This window comes from Danio aesculapii, chromosome 4 (genome assembly GCF_903798145.1).
Source record: "Danio aesculapii chromosome 4, fDanAes4.1, whole genome shotgun sequence".
NCBI classification, from domain to species: Eukaryota; Metazoa; Chordata; class Actinopteri; order Cypriniformes; family Danionidae; genus Danio; species Danio aesculapii.
In genome coordinates, this window is record NC_079438.1 from 14,995,720 (window position 1) to 15,009,613 (window position 13,894).

The 13,894-nt window shown below is 39.5% G+C and overlaps 1 protein-coding gene and 1 non-coding gene across 2 annotated transcripts in view; both read left to right on the top strand.

The window, feature by feature from the left end:
* LOC130222028 (NLR family CARD domain-containing protein 3-like) overlaps window positions 1–13,894 on the top strand; it is a 503,712-nt gene that overhangs the window by 366,034 nt on the left and 123,784 nt on the right.
* trnah-aug (transfer RNA histidin (anticodon AUG)) lies at window positions 13,107–13,179 on the top strand. Its single transcript has one exon. It is a non-coding gene; the product is annotated as a tRNA-His (tRNA).

Below are 13,894 nucleotides of genomic sequence, written 5' to 3' on the forward strand. Positions count from 1 at the left end.
AAGTAGGATGGCTTGTTCAACTATAAACCAAGATGAAGCTCTCTCAAGAGGGATGGACCAGTGCGCGAGATGTCTCAGACTGAAGGCGTAATAATGAAATAAATGCTCAGGAAGCCCTAACCCTATTTCAACAACTGGCTGTTGCGATGTACACCTATGCCACCTAGGGTGCTTATTGTTCCCGATAAATTAATTGACTAAATAATCCAACTGTTTTAAATATTGTAAAGAAATATTTACAGGGATATACTGAAGTAGAGAAGTAACTTTAGGAATGCAGTTCATTTAGAGTATGATAGTTTGTTATTTTGAGTACCTCAGAGCAGTGGTTCTCAATTCTGGTGCTTGTGCAAAATGAGTTGACAACCGTCCAAAATTAATTTTACCTCTTATTACTAGGTCTTAGAATCACACCTGAGGAACCACAAAAGCAGAGGTTTGGCTTATCTTTAACTGCTTAAGATCAATGTGCACCAGATTAGCTAGAGACAACATTTGTTTAAGTTTCCTTCGCCGACTGGCCATGACGACACACTGCATTCCTGATTGGTTGGTGACTCCGCTTCAGTGACATCCTTGGGATTGACTCGCTTGTGAGTGGAAGTTGTCCTGGGTTACCGGGGTGACAGACTCTGTTGCAAGTCGATTTGCAGAAGTTTTTTTGCGGTTTCGGTGTTGCATGGAAAGTTCTTTGCGACCCGATTGCGTGGCGATGCAGTGTCCGAGAGCATTTTGAAGACCAGATGAGCTGCAGCATTCTGGAGAATCTGTAGAGAATTAAGGGTGCAGGATGGGAGTCCAACTAGAAGAGCACTTTAGGAGTACATCCTTGAAATGACAAGAGTTTGCACTAAAAGTTGTGCAGCATGATCTGTTAAGAAGGGCCTGATTTTTCTGATGTTGAAAAGTGCAGATCTGCATGATGGAGCTGTGTTAGCAATGTCCTCTTTGAAGGACAACTGATCATCCAGAATCACCCTAAGATTATTTGCCGAACTACATGGGGTAATGGTGGATGATCCCAGCTGGATTGAGAAATTGTGTTGAATGTGTGGAGTTGCAGGGAAGGTGATGTAAGCAGATTAGTAAGCAGTTGGTGATGTTTTTTCCAAGCCGATATCCTTTAGGCAGTTTGATGCGAGTTAAAAATTTGGAAACTTAGTTGAAAACAGCCCTTTGTAGTGTTTTGGTAATAAATCGAACAAGAGAGAGACTGGTCTGTATTTTTTATCCAATTGAGGTGTTGAGTGATGTGTTTTTGAACAGTGAAGTTACCCAGGCCTGTGTAACCCCGCTGGCCCTACACCACCCAACCCGCTCTGAGCTGAATGGCGACTGTCCGCATGGCAGTTGCTTTAACAAAGAGGCTAAAGATCAGCGTCAGTCGCCAGAGTACCTTTAGAGTTCAGAGGAGTGAGGTTTACCTGCACAGCACTTCACTAGCTGGCCTCCATTACACCTGCTTAAAAGTGGTTGGGAATGTGCCAGTGTGAAGGGAAGAGAGTGAATTTTTCTTCAGAGGGTGTTGTTTGATGGAGATTTAGGTTGGATTTAGTGGGAAATAGACTGCTAATTTGAGTGTTTTTTTGTGTAAAGAAAGAGGCCAGCTGATAAGGAGTTGGTGGAGGAGGACAGAGCAGAGTATAAAATGTCCTAAATAGTTTGCGGATGTCTGAAGTGCTGGTAATTTTGTTATAGTAGTATGGGTTTTGGTCGAATGGAGTCGGGAGGCTAATGATACCAGCTAGGTTTGGTACCTGCTGAGGTCAGTGGAGGCTTTTGATTTGTACCATGCTCTCTCTGTTGCCCTGGGTGCTGTTCTAGGTTATCTCAGAACATGCCCTAACACTAACCATTCTCAGACCATCTGACAGCCAGGGAGTAGGGTGCATTGGTCTGGTGGAGACAGGACAGATCTCACCTAGGCAGGATGTTAAAGTGGAGCAGAGTGTTTCTGCTGCACTATTTACATCAAGAAGATAGAACCGTGTATGTTTGAGGGAAGAGAGGATGTAACAGTGGAGGAGAAGTGTGTGGAGGACAAACCAATTTTTACTAGTAGCAATTTAGTTGATGAAATTAACAATTGAATTCTTGAAATCAACAATTAAGTCTGAATGGCAGCCTACATTTAGTTAAGTTTCACAAACTAATTTCGAGAGGAGCACGTGATATGATTGACCGCAGCTGGTCTCTCATCTGCAATCATTAGTTTGCCAATCAGATTAATCCAAACTCACTTTAAGAAGCCGAGCAAAAAACTTAGCCTTAGCTGTCAAGAGCTTTTCCGAAGAAAGCTCTTGACAGGACTGCTCCAGCTCCTTCACAAGCTTCTAAATATCAACATCTCTCTACAACCTATCAACAATTCTACTACCATCATCAGACTACAACAAATCAACAACAACAACAACAGTGGATATGACAAAACAGCAGCATCAAATCTACTCACACCAACAAACAGCAACATGGACAGGAACAAAATCTCCACTCTCCTAGAAACACCAGCTCCGGTTCAACAACACCAAGCCCAGCCTAGAAGCCGACTCGATACAGAGGCTCCAAAAAAAGGCCGAAGGCCTATCCTCTCTTCTTCAGCAAGGACTCAATGCTGCATACAATCCCCATCCCCCGTCACTCAAAATCGACACCCACCTTTTCTAGTTTCTTCATACGCCTCCGCAAGATCATCATCCCTCAATTTCAACAAGATGACAGTGAACGAACTCCGCCAGACCCTCATAAACAGCGGAATCTCCATCCCTAGCAGCTGCAATAAAATTAAACTACTAAAACTCTATGAATCCATCTCATCACCAACTTCGCCCCCTCAGGACAGCAAAACTACTCGCTGCCACCACACCCCCTATCCTCAACCCACCACAGCCCCGCATGCACGAAATCTCTCCGGAGCATTAAAGAAAGCAACCAAGAAAAGCAATCCCATGGAACTGGACAAACTGCACCTACCATAACATTCCAAAACATGGACAATCCACCCGATAATGACGCCACTCTCGGACTTCCCACCCCCCTCCCTTTGCCCCCAGCTCCACATTCCAGTGAAAACTTCAGCCCTACTCTTCCAGCCATCCCTTCCACCCTTAATCCTCCTCAATTCTCTCTCCCTTCCAACCTCCCTCACTCTTCAACCCAGCTTATTTCTACCCAGTCTTTCTCTACAAGTCCTAACGCTCTTCCCCTTCCTACTCATTACCCCTCTTCCAGTATTCCCACTTTTTTCTACTCTACATCCCTTCACCAAGCACCCACCTCCATTACTAACCCTCCCCAACAGTCTACCCTCCCTACTCACATTTTCTTCTGCACGGCCCTTTTCACCCTAACCACAGCCACACCCCTCACATTCTGCGTAATGCTTCACACTTAAATCACCCACTAGCTCCTAACCCGCTCACTTTCGTTAGCTGTATTTCACATAGCATTCGCATGTTATACAGAAACCATCTGCACAGAAATAGCAAAAAACATCTGCAGATTCCATCTGGCCTTACCCATAGGAGGCCATCTCCTATGAGGAAACACATATTTACACGTACCACAAATTAATTTCTGCAAAATGCGCCATTCACATTACTCAGTGGAATCAGTGTCCCTACTGGGGGGCCAGGGATACCAGTGTTGGGTACCGAAACCCTTGGAACCGGTAAGCACCGGACCAAATCAGCATATGAATTTCAGTGCCTAATTCCGGTGCCACTTGTGCTGCGACAAGAACGTAAAGCAGGTCGCACATCAGAAGCACTGCTTGGTGACGCACAGCGCCATGCATGATATTATCAACTGTCATGTGCGCGCCATGCCGCGGCTCTGAGCGGCGCATCCGCTGTGTTTAAAAGTCTAAAAGTTTAATTCTAAACAGCTTTGAGGGATACGGATGTACGTTTACATGGACACCAATACTCTGATTTTAATATGATTAAGACAGTACTCTGATCAAGAGTCTACCACGTAAACAGTGACCACAGACACAAACTGCAGAGGAAACATTTATAGGCTGGTGACTCAATGATCTAATTTGCTTAAATGCTTTGCTAAGCATTCTACAGTATAGCTATATTTTAAAAGCAAGGATTCTGAAACACCAACATGCAGCAGATGCTTTACAAAAGTTGCGTGTAAGAGGGAAAGCACGTCAAACTTATGAAATGTGAGAGCTCATGGAATCTACTTAAAGTTGAGGAATGGACTGTCTTTGACAGTTTGTGATATTATCTGGCACTTTCAGTGAGTATGTTTACATGGACACCAATACTTTGATTTTAATATGATTAAGACAGTACTCTGATCAAGAGTCTACCACGTAAACAGTGATTTTTGATTATCTTAAAGGACCACAGACACAAACTGCAGAGGAAACATTTATAGGCTGGTGACGCAATGACGTTGATGAATCTATGTGGTATAACATGCAACAGGGAATCATGAATGTAACATTCAAAAAGCAACTCATGTAAATACCTGCATCATATTATTGTCTTATTCAGATTAAGGAAAATCATTAGATCACTGATGTCCATGTAAAAGTAGTCACAAACCCCAAACCCAGAAAAAAAGGTGTTCCCTGATTTTGATGTCAGTGTTTCCACAGGTTCCACAGTAGTAAGCTAATGTAATGTTAAAGAGCCCATATTATACATGAAATAGGGTCATATTTAGGTTGTAAGGGTCTCCAACAACAGCCTAAAATGCATGCAAGGTCAAAAAACACTTTCATGGTCTTATAATCTGCATTTTTTTTTACCTAATTATCCCAGCGACTCCAATATGAATCGTTCAGCGATCCCAAACCCCTCCTCAGTGCGAAGCCAATCTGCGCTGATTGGACCGATGACAGCCTGCTGCGATTGGTCGACACGGACAAGGGTTCAGCGCGAGACCGAGTGAAATGCCCAGCTACTAATCAACAATATAAAAGTAGTCACAGTGCATACACGCTTCATAGTGGATTTTGGCTGCCAGTGGGTGAATGTAAATACAGACAATGGACTAGAAAATACTGACGACACACACACACACACACACACACGGCCAGCGCGTCCATAGAGAAGACCTAGGGCGGCAGAATAGAGAGGGCGCGGCGCTCAGTTATATATATCCGCGAATCTCCCGGGTTTGCGCGCAACTACTTATGTTTTGTAGCCACGTCATCACGAAACACCTAATGACTCGTTATCAAGACGACTCGTTTATAGATGAATCAATAGTTTTAAACACTGTACACTTACTGATTTAAGCCTTAGCTGGATATTTCACTTCACTTAGAGCTGTGTTACACACTACATGGAAGGGCATTTTCAAAAACCCATAATATGGGCTCTTTAATCGCGTAATGAAAATCTTGCATTCATGCCAACAAACAAATCATGAAAAAAATATATTAATACAATTCAAATAAATAAAATATGAATTGATGTTTAATATATATTTATGTTGTTCAATTACATTGATAAAAAAAATAATGCACTCAACCAATTCCTGTCCCTTCATCACCCCACCCCTCTACCTCTGCTATCCCCGCTCTACTTCCTCCTCCCTCTTCTTAAAACCCTCCTTCCTCTCTGTCTTGCAATAACTTAAATATAGCAAGATGCTTTCACCACCCCTGCAAATTTCTCCATATTTGCAATTACTTTTTAAATGTAAAAAACAAAACTTTGTTTATATTTTCTTTTGAGAAAGCCTAGCAACACCTTAGCAATCACATAGTGAGACCTAAGCAACCACCTAGCAACACCTTAGCAACCACCTAGCAACAAATTAGCAACCAACTAACAACACCTTAGTAACCACCTTAGCAACCACCTAGAAACACCTCATCAACTGCCTAGCAACACCCTAGCAACCGCCTAACAACATCTTGGCAACCACCTAGCAACACTTTAGCATCCACCTAGCAGCACCTTAGCAACACCTAGCAACCGCCTAGCAACACTTTGACAACCACCTAACAACACCTTAGCAACCGCCTAGCACTGCCTTAGCACCCACCTAGCAACACCTTATCAATCGCCTAGCAACACCATAGCAACACCTTACCAACCATCCAGCAACATGGTAGCGACCGCCTAGCAACACCTTAGCAACCACCCAGCATCACTTTAGCAACCGCCTAACAACACCCTAGTAATGCCCTAGCAACCACCTAGCAGCACCTTAGCAACCACCTAGCAACACATTAGCAACCGCCTAGAAATGCCTTAGCAACCACCTAGCAACAGCTTAGCAACACCTTATCAACCGCCTAGCAACACCTTAGCAACCGCCTAATTGGGATTGCAATGCGGTGAAGTGCCCGGATTGTGATAAGGTTTTAAATAAATGTGAATGTTGGATGGGGAGGAAGAGGAGGAGGAGGTAGAGCAGCAGGTAGACGGACAGATATATGAAAGAGACAATATACAGTCAGAGGACAAAACAACAACACAAGACAGAAGAACAGAATCTAAAAGTGAAAAACTACAAGAGAATGAGGCTAATGGAAAGGACAGAGTCACTGAACAGGAAGGGACAACATGGACTCAAATGGATATGACTGACAGTTTAAGGAATGTTTTGGAAGCAGCAGAAATGAGCAATTCGAATAATAAAGACTTACAACAAGGACAACAGGAAGACATATTTTGGACACAAGGGGACATGACAGACAGTTTTCAAAAGGCATTGGACACAGTGGAGACAAAAGAACAAAGTAATGAGGAGCAAGACGAGTTAGAGGAACATTTACAAAAGGAGGGAAACAAAGAGACACAGGTGAAATCATCAAAAAGAAGAAGATCGATAAAGATAAAACCTAATTTAGAGACTGCAAGGAAAAAACTGCTAAAAGATGAAGAAATCGAATGCGCAAATAAGTATGAGTTGCTAAAGGGCTTGGAAGAGATGGACTGAGATGATGGTTTTTATGAATGTTTTTATTTTATTTATGGTTTTAGGAATTGTGTCTTTTAATGCAAGAGGGCTTTTAGACATCAGAAAATTTGAAAAAGTGAAAGAAATGTGTAAACGAGAAGATGTGATTTTATTACAAGAGACAAACTGGAAGGAAGAATACATGAAGGAAATAAGAAAAAGGTGGAGTGGGGAGATTTTATACAATAATGGGGATGGGAGGCTGGGGAGAGGAGTTGCAATTTTAATAAAAGAAAACAGTGGGGTTTTATGTAAAACAATCTATAATGACAAAGAGGGGAAGTGTATGATATGTGAAATGGATTATGAGAAGAAAAAAGTAATTATGGTGAATGTTCATGCCCCAACAGAGGAGAACAGAAAGAAAGAGTATTTTAATGTACTAAGAGATTATTTAAAGAAACATGAAAGAGTTATTATCATGGGGGATTTTAACACTGTTTTTAGTAAATTAGAAATGGCTGAGGGAATGGTTTTTAAAACAGATAAAGGAAGAAAAGAACTGAAAATATTGATGGAGGAGATGAATTTAATTGATGTGTGGAGAGAAAGGAATGAACAGACAAAAGAGTACTCAAGAAGACAGTGGAGAATTTTTTTTGTCAAACAAGAATCGATTTTATTTTATGCACAAGAAATGTTGAAGGGTTTATAAGCAGAGATGTATAAAGTACTAGAGACCCAGACTTAAGTAAAAGTACAAGTACTCTATCAAAAAGTGACTTGAGTAGAAGCTGAAGTGCTCTTTAAGCACCATACTTAAGTGGAAGTACTAAAGTATTCAACATTTTTTGTACTTAAGTATTGCAAGTAGTTTATTTCAAAATTTACTACTCAAGTACTGAAAGTAAAAGTACAAGTATTGTGTAATGTAGTTATTAAAGAAAGCAGTCAAAAGACATCATATTGTTTTGTTTATTTTAAATTTTTTTGGGGGGGGCACGTCATTAAGCAGAATGAAAAGAAACATGACTTACAATACTGTTTTTCTCTCACGCTTGAACCACAGATCTGACCGATTATAACAGCTTTAACACACACCTTTCAAAGTTGTGTGTCACAAAAACAGTCCATAATCCACTCAAAACGCTATTGAAACCCATTTTCGGAGCACAAATTACTGGTTGTAAACGCTGTAAACGAACGTTCTAATTCACTTGATTTTGATTTTATTGTAAAAAAAAGAAAACGTGTATATTACTGTGTTAAATGAAAATCTGAAATATTTTATGGCTTATGGCTATGATTTAGTATTCAAAAATGTTTCATTTTGATTATGTTTTAATTAAATTGGTCTTAAACTTCATATTTTTATAGTATATTTATTCATTCTGGTACTTTTACCATAAACCAACATCTCAACCATTTGGTAGAGGGTGATATTTTAGAAATTATGGGATGTGTTGGGGGAAAATGTATTGATTGTGTTAACTAGCGACATTAGGAGTTAAGAAATGCAATAAATAAAAAAATTCTATTGTTTTTTTTCTTGGTGTGACAGTTAAATGGTTACTTGTAATATAATTGTGTCCTTTAATACAGCAGTAAGATATATGAACTGTACCTTTAATTTGACCCGCTCAAAGAAAACACTCTTTCTGAATGTATCAAACAAAACTCATGCACAGAATGAGCATTTATAGCAAATAAACTAATGTAAATATTCTCCCGCCTGCTTTTTAAACGCTGACAGGCGAGGTCTTACACCCCTTTGGTTATTGTCTTCACCTTCTGAACAGAAAGGGCTGCTATCGGCTTTAGAAATGAAAGCGTTGTTCACTGATGGCGGGAAGAACAGCCGCGGTTACAGTCTACTGTATGTATGTATAATACGCGGTTATCACAGGTAATCTATAATAGACACAGTGGAGAAAACTTGCACCTCATACACGCCTACCCGGCCAGCGGGTCAAATGTCCAAAGTGAGAGAGGCAGAGATGGAGTCTCACAACATTTCTCAGTAGTAGTGAAAGAGCGGCTCGTGTGCTGTGCCACCTTCACTCGCCCTCGCGCCTCCGTCCTTCGCCATAGTATTGCGACACTGCACATAGGAGATAAATGACGTCAGTACGTAATAACCCGATGATCTATTACTGAACCGATATCGACCATTTTGACACCTCTAGTAACGAGTAACGATGCAGCTCATAAAAAATCTATCGGAGTAAAAGTATTAAACTCATCGAAAATATGTACTTAAGTAAAAGTGGAAGTAGGAGAAAAAAACAATACTCCAGTAAAGTACAGATACTGCATTTTAGTACTTAAGTACAGTAGTGAAGTAGTTCTACTTCGTTACTATACATCTCTGTTTATAAGCAAGATCAAATATGAAGAAACAAGTCTGAGTGACCATAAGCCAATGTTTATGAATCTAGACTGGAGTAATGTGAAACGAGGGCCAGGGGTATGGGTTTTAAACACAGCGGTTTTAAAGAATGAAGACTATGTTTTGAGTATAAAGGAAATTATTCAAAAGGAAAAAGGGAATGAAATTTATAATGAGGACAAAAGAATGTGGTGGGAGAATGTGAAACATTTAGTTAAAAAGTTTACAATAAAATACTGTAGACAATTACAAAATTGTAAAAAATATAAGGAAAAAGAGCTGAAAGAAAAACTAGAAAACGAATTGAAAAATGAGAATGGAAAAGATATACAAAAGATAAAAGAACTGGAAGGAAGACTGAAAGAAATGGAGGAGGAGAAATTTGAAGGTGCAAGATTAAGAAGCAAAGCCAAATTTACAGTGGAGGGGGAAAAGTGCACTAAATTTTTCTTTGATCTAGAGAAGACAAGAGGGAAGGCAGAACTGATTAAAGAAATAAGGAGCAGAAATGGGAACATAGTAGAACAAAATGAGGAGATTTTGGAAGAAATAAGATCATATTATGAGAAATTGTTTTGCACAGAGGGAGTAAAAGAAAAAGAAAAAAGGGAATTGCTAAAGCTAATCAAATCAAGAGTAGAAGAAGAGGAAAAAAGAGAATGTGACAAGGAGGTAAGAGAAGAAGAAATAAAAAGAGCAATTAGTGAATTGAACAAAAAGAAAAGTCCAGGAATTGATGGGTTGGGAAGTGAATTTTATATTGTTTTTAAAGATATTTTATCTAGTATTTTAAAGGAAGTATATGATGAGATTTTTGAGAATGGTGGGGTAAATAAAAGAATGGGGATGGGCTTAATGAAGGTGATATACAAAGGAAAGGGGGATAAAGTAGATTTAAAAAAATTATAGACCTATAACAATGCTCAACACTGATTTGAAGATTTTAGCAAAAGTTTTAGCTAACAGACTAAAGGAAGTGATGCCAAGCATAATCAAAACAAACCAAGCATATAGTATAAAAGGACGAGACATTGCTGACACAACTATGAGTATTAAAGACACAATAAGATATATAAATGATAAGAAGAAAGATGGTTTTTTAATTAGTCTGGACTTCGAGAAAGCTTTTGATAGAGTCGAGCATGACTTTTTATTTGGAGTGCTAAAGAGTTTTGGTTTTGGGGAAAATTTTATAAAGTGGGTTCAGATTTTATATAGAGGAGCTATAACCAGGATAAAATGCAATGGTTTTTTAACGGACTGTTTTAAAATAACAAGATCAATCAGACAGGGTTGCCCGTTATCTGCACTTTTATATGCCTTAGTTGCAGAACCACTGGGATTAGCTGTGAAGCATGAGGAACGAATAAAAGGAATAGAGGTAGAGGGGGGAGTGAATAAAATTTTTCAATATGCTGACGATACCACATTAATACTACAAGATCTGGCAAGTGTAAAGCAAGCAATGGAAACAGTGCAACATTTTTGTAAGGGTTCAGGAGCTAAAATAAACGAAGATAAAACAGTATATTTGAGATTTGGAGGAACTGAGGCTTTATCTGGACATTTTACGTTCAAGGAAATGGATGAAATTAAAATTTTAGGCATTGTAGTTGGGAGGGATGAAAAGAAAGCAGAAGTAACTATGTGGGAGGAAATGTTAGGAGGGATTGAAAGAAGGCTGAGGTTTTGGAAATTAATGTCTTTAACTTTGAAGGGGAGGGTTTTAATTTTGAATGTTTTAATGGTTTCTAAATTATGGAATATTTTATATGTGTCATCAATGCCACTGTGGATGGAAAAAAGGCTGAAAAAATGTTTTTTAGATTTTTTATGGGAAGGGAAGCCTCCAAGAATAGCATATGCAACGTTGATTGGAGAAGTGGGCAAAGGGGGACTAGGTTTAATAGACGTCGAACAAAGAAAAAACAGCTTAAGAGTGAAAATGGTAAAGAAATATTTGGATGAAGAAAATAAGGCAGCATGGAAAAGAACAATGGAATATTTTTTAAGTAAAAGTGGCAATTTTAATATGGGAGATAATATTTTATGGATGAGGATGAAAACATTCATGACAGAGGGTCTACCAGACTTTTATAAAGAATTGATTGGAGCATGGGGGAAATTTTTAACTTGTGTACATTTTAATATACAAGGACGCGAGAACATTTTAAATCAGCCTTTATTCTTAAACAGTGACATTCTTAATCAAGAGAAAGTGGTGTTTTTTAGGAAATGGTGGGAGGTGGGAATAACAAGAGTAAGGGATATTTTATATGAATTTAAGGAAGGATTTTTACCGGTGCAGTATGTTATTGATGTGATGGATGAAGCAAAGGAGGATTTTAACAGACAAGACTTAATAAAGGAATACGACATAATTAAAAATGCCATACCTGCAGAATGGTTAACAAGAATAGAAAACATGGAAGAAAATAAACCAAGTAAAGATGTGAGTGTAAGATTTGGAGAGAAATGGTGGGATTTTAAAGATTGTACAGTGAAAATGATTTATGGGTTTTTTTAGAGATGGGGTTTTTAAGAAACCTGGTGCAAATCAGTACTGGATACGGATGTTTAAAGATGTAAATGAAGACAACATATGGGCTAATATAAATGACAAATTTGTACAGTCAAAACTGGAGAATTTAGAATATTTTATCAGGAGTAAAGCAGTGTTTACAGATGTCATTTTAAACAAAATAGGGATGGAGGAAAGTCTCACATGTAAAGTATGTCAAGATGCAGATGAAGGATTTTTACACTTGTTTTTATATTGTAATGAGTTAAAAGATTTTAATGAGAAATGCAAAAGCATGATTTTAACTTTGAAAGGAGAAAGAGATGACAATCTAGAGTGGGAAAAGGTGTTACTGTTGGGGCTGAACAAAGAATGTGATAATAAAAAGCTCATAAATTTACTTGTGATTTTAATGAAAAGTGCAATATGGGAGAGAAGAGTTGTAGCAAAAAAGGAAAAAGTTTTATTAAATGTGTGGAATGTGTTTAAGAGGAAGGTGGAGAAATATTTTGAATGTCTATTTTATTATTTTAAGTTAGAGGAAATGCAGGAGGCTTTTTATGATGTTTTTACTCAAGAAGTCACAAAGATTTTAAATGACACAGGAATAAAAATGTCTTTTTAAAAATGTGATTTTACCTTTTAAGGAATACTACTTGCAACATTTTATGTAAAATGAAAAAAAGCGTAATATTGTGAAGCTGTGATGACCTTTTTAATGTTTTGTCTTAAGTGTAATCTGGATAAATAAGTGAATTGTATGAATTTTGAACAGTATAATAAAAGGAAAAAAAAAAAAAAAGGTAGAGTGGAGGACTGTAGGTGGGATGTTGGCAATCCTTAGGTCGCTGGTTCGACTCCGGCTCTAAGGAGGTCTTTTGCGCTCAGAGCTGCTTTCACGCCTGTGCAGTTCGGACATATCTTCATCGCTAAAGCTCAAAGTTCACCATAGAGGTGAAAAGGAAGATTCCCTGACAGGGAATCGAACCCAGTGAGAGCGCCGAATCCTAACCACTAGACCACCAGGGAAGACTGGCAGATTTTTGCCCTCAAGCCTAGCTGTGGGCCTCCACGCAAGTATGCTGCAGCTGCTCTGTCAAAAATAAATCTAATGCTTGTAACCTCCTCCTGGAGAGGAGAAAGTCTCAGACCCTGGATCACAATTCTTCTAGGGAGGGACTGTCACATGCTCTGTGAGAACATCCCATCGACACCACAACTTGCCATAATAACAAAGCACAGCATGTGTTGAATGAACTCCGTGTTGACTGAGCTGTGTCCTTATTACAAGCAACAAGCTAACGATGACAAACCAAGCAGACAGGGCCAGTGGCGCAATGGATAACGTGTCTGACTATGGATCAGAAGATTCTAGGTTCGACTCCTGGCTGGCTCGCTTTGGTCATTTTGCTTTGCTGTCAGACAGTGCACTGCGGTTGCCTTTCGCCCCCGCTGGAGCTGTTCAGTTCCACTCTGGAGTGAGTCGAGTTTAAGGGGCCGCCTGCACAGAGCCCGTGGGGTGCTCCCCTGGTTTCAAAGGCTGCCCCAACTGCTAATTTTTATTAACGTCTACTACAGCTACACCAACCGTAAACCCAGCCTACTTGTTGCAAAATTCCCTACCACTTAGAAGTCACTTAGCCAACTTGCAGCGTAATCTCTTCCACTTGTAAGTCTCTGAGCTGCAGCAATAGCTAAGTGCTCTGATAAAACATGCATAAAAGGAACTATGGCTTTTAACCTCCTCTTGGAGAGGAGAGAGTCTCCGACCCTGGATCTCAGGTCCTCTATGGAGGGACTGTCAGGAATCCTGTAAGAGCATCCCATCCACACAACCTCTTGCCATAAAAACAAAGCAGAATGTGTGGTGACGGAACTCCAGGTTGACAGCGCCTTGTCCTTGTTTCAAACAATGTGCTAACAAGGTGCTGAACAGAGTGCCAGTGGCACAAAGGATAACGCTTATGACTATGGATCAGAAGATTCTAGCTTACGGAAACCATGAGACTGTGTATGAGATCAAAAAGAACTGATGTTTGTGCAGACTGGCCCTCACAAGTGATAGCTTCCATATGGTCTAGCGGTCAGGATTCCTGGTTTTCACCCAGCGG